This window comes from Artemia franciscana, chromosome 4, assembly GCF_032884065.1.
Source record: "Artemia franciscana chromosome 4, ASM3288406v1, whole genome shotgun sequence".
Lineage (NCBI taxonomy): Eukaryota > Metazoa > Arthropoda > Branchiopoda > Anostraca > Artemiidae > Artemia > Artemia franciscana.
Genome location: NC_088866.1, coordinates 52,030,169 through 52,038,603, shown reverse-complemented (window position 1 = coordinate 52,038,603; position 8,435 = coordinate 52,030,169). Strand labels below are relative to the sequence as shown.

The 8,435-nt window shown below is 35.1% G+C and overlaps 1 long non-coding RNA gene across 1 annotated transcript; it reads right to left on the bottom strand.

The window, feature by feature from the left end:
- Positions 1 to 4,236: 4,236 nt before the first annotated feature.
- On the bottom strand, positions 4,237 to 8,328 carry LOC136025674 (uncharacterized). Its single transcript, XR_010617147.1, has 3 exons — positions 8,217 to 8,328; positions 5,929 to 6,041; positions 4,237 to 4,353 (listed from the first exon to the last, which is right to left on the bottom strand). It is a non-coding gene; the product is annotated as an uncharacterized LOC136025674 (long non-coding RNA).
- Between the last annotated feature and the right edge of the window lie 107 nt (positions 8,329 to 8,435).

The following is an 8,435-nucleotide window of genomic DNA, read 5'->3' as shown; positions in this document are numbered from 1 at the left end:
CCTAATAAACCTGCCAAATTTCATCGTCCTAGCTGACCTGGAAGTGCCTAAGGTAGCAAAACCTGGACAGACCGACAGGCCGACAGAATTTGCGATCGCCATATGTCATTTGGTAGATACCAAATGCCAAAAAAACACAGAAGGGCGAAAAATCCTTTTTCGCCCAAATTCAGCTCTTTTAAGCCACAAAACTGTGAGTTGCAGAGAATATTGAAACCCAAAAGAACAGAAAAACAAACTTGCACTTACTCGCTCAACCAGTTCACATGGTAACGGTTTCTGTTTCTAAACACATCTACTCGGAGAAGACTGATTTTCTGCCTCTTTCTCCTTCTTCAAGGCTCCAACTTCCGCTTTTGAGCTCCTGAAAAACTCATCAGCACACTTATTCTGTTATGGATAGAGCTCTAATCTATGTAAACCGAAAAATTTAAATAAGAAAATATTCTGATGAGACATAATTGTCATTTTCGGAAGGTCGCAGGTTCGATTCCTGCCTCATGCAATTTTTTTAAATATTAGTCAATTAAAATTTAAAAAAGTTCCAGAGAGCTATGCTTTGAAGTCTGGGAAATGTGGCATAGAATTCTAGAGAAGGAACTTTTAAAAAGATAATTGGTAGGCCTTATTTTGTTGAAAGATCATTAATTTTACGGTCAAGCAGGGATTTAATTTTTAATAATGTTTATTTTTAGCTACAATGTTTATTATTACAAGAATATTGCTATCTTGAGTAATTAATTTACTTTGGGATATGTTGTTTTTTGACTAGGTTGCAGCTATCTCAACAACAATGATGAGACTCAATTTTTCGATGATTAAACACAGGGAAATACAATTTTTATCTCTGTTGATATCATAAGTGAAAGTTCAGAGAACTATGCTTTGAAGTCAGGGAAAAATGGCATAATATTCCAGAGAACGGACTTATAAAAAGATACAGGGTAGGCAATATTTTGTTAGAAGATCATCAACGTTATGGCAAAGCATTGACTTAATTTTTAATAATGTTTATTGTTAACTTCAAAACCATTCTATATAGCAATGTCTTTAAAGTAAGCCACTAAACAGTCTTTTACGATTTTTTAGTGCTCCATTATTTGCGGACATAACTAAAGAACAAAATATGTTTTCAATAAAAGCTATTAGGATTGCAGCAACTTTCGTTTCTTTTGAGCTAGTGCATTTTCCTTGTTCTTTAAGCAAAAGGACTGTTATTATTTCTTATCGGTGTCTTAAGCACGGTGGTTCTAGTGGTTTTGATTGTGTTGCCTGACACCATTTTTGAGTTTTTTCGCTTCATTTAATGATGGTATATGATGTTTTTGTTTGTTCTTAGGTTGACGTCACCGCTCATACTGTGATTACTTCCAGTACATACAAATTCTCATATAATGTATGTTTTATCTCATAGCATTATGAAATAAAATGACAATTATGTTTCATCACAATATTTTCTTATTTAAATTTTTTGGTTTACATAGATTAGAGTTCTATCCACAACAGAACAAGTGTGCTGCTACTGCTGTAGACATAATATAGTTCATTCCATGCTACATTTAAATACAACTGAGGTAAAAAAAATAGCATTTTTGGTTTATTGAAGAATAGATATTATTTTCGGAATTGGTTATAATTATACAGTTTATTTTAAAATATTAAAAAATTACATTTTTCTACAAACTTTACTAGGTTGTATAATCTATATATATAAAAATAATTGTATTTTTGTTTAAGCTAGGAATATCCAAAAATTTCACCAATAGATGAGACACAATTTTTATCAGCCGGGGGAATGGCAAGTTCAGACACAGTCTATGCATTTCCATCATCCTCAAAGAAGCAAATATTTTCAGCAATAGCAATTACAATGGTGCAACCATGGTGTTAACTCAAGTATAATTACCACAGTAAACCAAAGAAAAGCTTTTTTTTACACACCTTCATACAGAACTTCAGCTAGGACTATCCAGAAGTTCACAAATAGGTGAAACACAATTTTTATCAGCCGGGGGAATGGCAAGTTCGAAACCAGTCTATGCATTTCCATTAACCTGAAAGAAGCAAATATATTCAGTGATGGCAATTACAATGGTACAACCACGTGTTAAGTCAAGTAAAATTAACGCAGTAAACCAAAAAAGGTTTTTTCTTACACCCGTTAATATAGAGTTTCAGCTAGGAAAATCCCAAAAATTCTCCTATTGGTTAGACACAGTTTTTGGTTTCCCCCTCCAACTCCCCCCAATCTCACCAGATCAGGTTGGGAATTAAAATGAGAGTTTTAAAATACAAGATCCTTCTAAAGATAGTATTTCATTAAGACCTGATCACCTTTTCGTAAGTTACAAATGCCTCAATTTTTTTAATTTTTTCCAAAGTACTCCCCCCCCCCCCAATTCCACCAAAGAGAGCGAATCTAGTCTGGCTATTTCCATCAGAAATCTTGGACTTGTGCTTATCCTTCCCACCAAGTTAGATCCTAATTTCTCCGCTTTAAGTGTTTTCAAAGATATCTGCCCCCCCCCCATGACACTGGATCCGGTCGGGATTTAAAGTAATAGATCTGAGTTACGAGGTCATGCTAAATTTGAAGTTTCATTGAGATCCAATCATTCCTTCGTAATTTAAAAATACCTCATTTTTTCTAATTTTTTCAAATTAACCCTTCCCCGCCAACTCCCTAGGGAGAGCGGATCTGTTCCAGTTATGTCAATGACGTATCTAGGACTTTTGCTTATTTTTCCCACCAATTTTCATCCCAATCCTTTCACTGTAAGTGTTTTCCAAGATTTTAGGTCACCCAACCCCAATGTCACCAGATCCGGTCGGGATTTCAAAAAATAGCTATGAGACACGATATCCTTCCAAATGTCAAATTTCATTAACATCAGATCACTCCTAGGCCAACCTAACTTTTATACATAATAGTAATAGATGGTAATAAGCTTACCTAAGCAATGGATGTCAGGTGATTGATTTTTCTTCTAACAATAATTACGAAAGGAACTGTGCCTGTCATCAACAGGTTAAATTCAAATTTCTTGCCAAAAAGTAAACAAACTAAATAAATAAAACTAAAAACACTGAACAACACTAATGATGAGCTGAACCTGGAATTATTGTTGTCCCATGGCCTGAATTTTGATAAAGGCATTGATGGCTGCTGTCCTAGTGAATCTTAAAGAGGTTTGGCCTTTAGGAAAGGGGTGGGTTTTAAACAGCCTAATTCCACCTGAAAATGACGTTAAAGCGATACTATACAATCAAGTACTTTATAGTTGAGTCTTTTTGACAAGCCTGTGAAGAAAAATGGCAGATGCGTTGGACTTAGTCCTGAAAGTTGCAGGTTCGAATCGTGTCACAGGCAATTTTTTTTAATATTAGTCAATTAAAATTTAAAAAAAGTTCCAGAGAGCTAAGCTTTGAAGTCTGGGAGATGTGGCATAAAATTCTAGAGAAGGAACTTTTAAAAAGATAATTGGTAGGCCTTTTTTTGTTGAACGATCATTAATTTTATGGTCAAGCAGGGATTTATTTTCAAGTTCAATGGTGAACTTAATATCTGTGTCCTGCTGTTTAAAAACATTGAGAAAGTATCTTAATTTTTCTTGTTCTGCATTCCAAATAATTTGGAAAAGAGGCCCCTCAAAGAGAGCGGATCGGTTCCGGTTATGTCAATCGCATATCTAGACTTATGATTATTTTTCCAACCAAGTTTCATCCCGATCCCTCAACTCTAAGCATTTTCGAAGATTTTTGCTCCCCTCCACCCCCAACTCCCTGCAATGTCACCGGATCCGGTCGGGATTTAAAATAAGAGATCTGAAACATGATATCCTTCCAGTAATCTAATTTCATTAATATCCGATCGCCCATTCGTAAGTTAAAAATGCCTAATTTTTTCAAATTTTTCCGGTTTTACAATCCCCTCACTCCCCATATCAGATGGTTAAATCGAGGAAAAGACAATTTCTAATATAATCTATTCTGGTTTCTAATAAACCTGCCAAATTTCATCGTCCTAGCTGACCTGGAAGTGCCTAAGGTAGCAAAACCTGGACAGACCGACAGGCCGACAGAATTTGCGATCGCCATATGTCATTTGGTAGATACCAAATGCCACAAAAACACAGAAAATCCTTTTTCGCCCAAATTCAGCTCTTTTAAGCCGCAAAACTGTGAGTTGCAGAGAATATTGAAACCCTAAAGAACAGAAAAACAAACTTGCACTTACTCGCTCAACCAGTTCACATGGTAACGGTTTCTGTTTCTAAACACATCTACTCGGAGAAGACTGATTTTCTGCCTCTTTCTCCTTCTTCAAGGCTGCCAACTTCCGCTTTTGAGCTCCTGAAAAACTCATCAGTACACTTATTCTGTTATGGATAGAGCTCTAATCTATGTAAACCGAAAAATTTAAATAAGAAAGTATTCTGATGAGACATAATTGTCATTTTCGGAAGGTTGCAGGTTCGATTCCTGCCTCATGCAATTTGTTTAAATATTAGTCAATTAAAATTTAAAAAAGTTCCAGAGAGCTATGCTTTGAAGTCTGGGAAATGTGGCATAGAATTCTAGAGAAGGAACTTTTAAAAAGATAATTGGTAGGCCTTATTTTGTTGAAACATCATTAATTTTACGGTCAAGCAGGGATTTAATTTTTAATAATGTTTATTTTTAGCTACAATGTTTATTATTACAAGAATATTGCTATCTTGAGTAATTAATTTACTTTGGGATATGTTGTTTTTTGACTAGGTTGCAGCTATCTCAACAACAATGATGAGACTCAATTTTTCGATGATTAAACACAGGGAAACACAATTTTTATCTCTGTTGATATAATAAGTGAAAGTTCAGAGAACTATGCTTTGAAGTCAGGGAAAAATGGCATAATATTCCAGAGAACGGACTTATAAAAAGATACAGGGTAGGCAATATTTTGTTAGAAGATCATCAACGTTATGGTAAAGCATTGACTTAATTTTTAATAATGTTTATTGTTAACTACAAAACCATTTTATATAGCAATGTCTTTAAAGTAAGCCACTAAACAGTCTTTTACGATTTTTTAGTGCTCCATTATTTGCGGACATAACTAAAGAACAAAATATGTTTTCAATAAAAGCTATTAGGATTGCAGCAACTTTCGTTTCTTTTTGAGCTAGTGCATTTTCCTTGTTCTTTAAGCAAAAGGACTGTTACTATTTCTTATCGGTGCCTTAAGCACGGTGGTTCTAGTGGTTTTGATTGTGTTGCCTGACACCATTTTGAGTTTTTTCGCTTCATTTAATGATGGTATATGAAGTTTTTGTTTGTTCTTAGGTTGACGTCACCGCTCATACTGTGATTATTTCCAGTACATACAAATTCTCATATAATGTATGTTTTATCTCATAGCATTATGAATTAAAATGACAATTATGTTTCATCACAATATTTTCTTATTTAAATTTTTTGGTTTACATAGATTAGAGTTCTATCCACAACAGAACAAGTGTGCTGCTACTGCTGTAGACATAATATAGTTCATTCCATGCTACATTTAAATACAACTGAGGTAAAAAAATAGCATTTTTGGTTTATTGAAGAATAGATATTATTTTCGGAATTGGTTATAATTATACAGTTTATTTTAAAATATTAAAAAACTACATTTTTCTACAAACTTTACTAGGTTGTATAATCTATATATATAAAAATAATTGTATTTTTGTTTAAGCTAGGAATATCCAAAAATTTCACCAATAGATGAGACACAATTTTTATCAGCCGGGGGAATGGCAAGTTCAGACACAGTCTATGCATTTCCATCATCCTCAAAGAAGCAAATATTTTCAGCAATAGCAATTACAATGGTGCAACCATGGTGTTAACTCAAGTATAATTACCACAGTAAACCAAAGAAAAGCTTTTTTTACACACCTTCATACAGAACTTCAGCTAGGACTATCCAGAAATTCACAAATAGGTGAAACACAATTTTTATCAGCCGGGGGAATGGCAAGTTCGAAACCAGTCTATGCATTTCCATTAACCTGAAAGAAGCAAATATTTTCAGTGATGGCAATTACAATGGTACAACCACGTGTTAAGTCAAGTAACATTAACGCAGTAAACCAAAAAAGGTTTTTTCTTCCACCCGTTAATATACAGTTTCAGCTAGGAAAATCCCAAAAATTCTCCTATTGGTTAGACACAGTTTTTGGTTTCCCCTCCAACTCCCCCCAATCTCACCAGATCAGGTTGGGAATTAAAATGAGAGTTTTAAAATACAAGATCCTTCTAAAGATACTATTTCATTAAGATCTGATCACCTTTTCGTAAGTTACAAATGCCTCAATTTTTTTAATTTTTCCAAAGTACTCCCCCCCCCAATTCCACCAAAGAGAGCGAATCTAGTCTGGCTATTTCCATCAGAAATCTTGGACTTGTGCTTATCCTTCCCACCAAGTTAGATCCTAATTTCTCCGCTTTAAGTGTTTTCAAAGATATCTGCCCCCCCATGACACTGGATCCGGTCGGGATTTAAAGTAATAGATCTGAGTTACAAGGTCATGCTAAATTTGAAGTTTCATTGAGATCCAATCATTCCTTCGTAATTTAAAAATACCTCATTTATTCTAATTTTTTCAAATTAACCCTTCCCCGCCAACTCCCTAGGGAGAGCGGATCTGTTCCAGTTATGTCAATGACGAATCTAGGACTTTTGCTTATTTTTCCCACCAATTTTCATTCCAATCCTTGCACTGTAAGTGTTTTCCAAGATTTTAGGACACCCAACCCCAATGTCACCAGATCCGGTCGGGATTTCAAAAAATAGCTCTGAGACACGATATCCTTCCAAATGTCAAATTTCATTAACATCAGATCACTCCTAGGCCAACCTAACTTTTATACATAATAGTAATAGATGGGAATAAGCTTACCTAAGCTATGGATGTCAGGTGATTTATTTTTCTTCTAACAATAATTACGAAAGGAACTGTGCCTGTCATCAACAGGTTAAATTCAAATTTCTTGCCAAAAAGTAAACAAACTAAATAAATAAAACTAAAAACACTGAACAACACTAATGATGAGCTGAACCTGGAATTATTGTTGTCCCATGGCCTGAATTTTGATAAAGGCATTGATGGCTGCTGTCCTAGTGAATCTTAAAGAGGTTTGGCCTTTAGGAAAGGGGTGGGTTTTAAACAGCCTAATTCCACCTGAAAATGACGTTAAAGCGTTACTATACAATCAAGTACTTTATAGTTGAGTCTTTTTGACAAGCCTGTGTAGCAAGATGGCAGATGCGTTGGAATTAGTCCTGAAAGTTACAGGTTCGAATCCTGCCACAGGCAATTTTTTTTAATATTAGTCAATTAAAATTTAAAAAAAGTTCCAGAGAGCTAAGCTTTGAAGTCTGGGAGATGTGGCATAAAATTCTAGAGAAGGAACTTTTAAAAAGATAATTGGTAGGCCTTTTTTTGTTGAACGATCATTAATTTTATGGTCAAGCAGGGATTTATTTTCAAGTTCAATGGTGAACTTAATATCTGTGTCCTGCTGTTTAAAAACATTGAGAAAGTATCTTAATTTTTCTTGTTCTGCATTCCAAATAATTTGGAAAATAGGCCCCTCAAAGAGAGCGGATCGGTTCCGGTTATGTCAATCGCATATCTAGACTTATGATTATTTTTCCAACCAAGTTTCATCCCGATCCCTCAACTCTAAGCATTTTCGAAGATTTTTGCTCCCCTCCACCCCCAACTCCCTGCAATGTCACCGGATCCGGTCGGGATTTAAAATAAGAGATCTGAAACATGATATCCTTCCAGTAATCTAATTTCATTAATATCCGATCGCCCATTCGTAAGTTAAAAATGCCTAATTTTTTCAAATTTTTCCGGTTTTACAATCCCCTCACTCCCCATATCAGATGGTTAAATCGAGGAAAAGACAATTTCTAATATAATCTATTCTGGTTCCTAATAAACCTGCCAAATTTCATCGTCCTAGCTGACCTGGAAGTGCCTAAGGTAGCAAAACCTGGACAGACCGACAGGCCGACAGAATTTGCGATCGCCATATGTCATTTGGTAGATACCAAATGCCACAAAAACACAGAAAATCCTTTTTTGCCCAAATTCAGCTCTTTTAAGCCGCAAAACTGTGAGTTGCAGAGAATATTGAAACCCAAAAGAACAGAAAAACAAACTTGCACTTACTCGCTCAACCAGTTCACATGGTAACGGTTTCTGTTTCTAAACACATCTACTCGGAGAAGACTGATTTTCTGCCTCTTTCTCCTTCTTCAAGGCTGCCAACTTCCGCTTTTGAGCTCCTGAAAAACTCATCAGCACACTTATTCTGTTATGGATAGAGCTCTAATCTATGTAAACCGAAAAATTTAAATAAGAAAATATTCTGATGAGACATAATTGTCA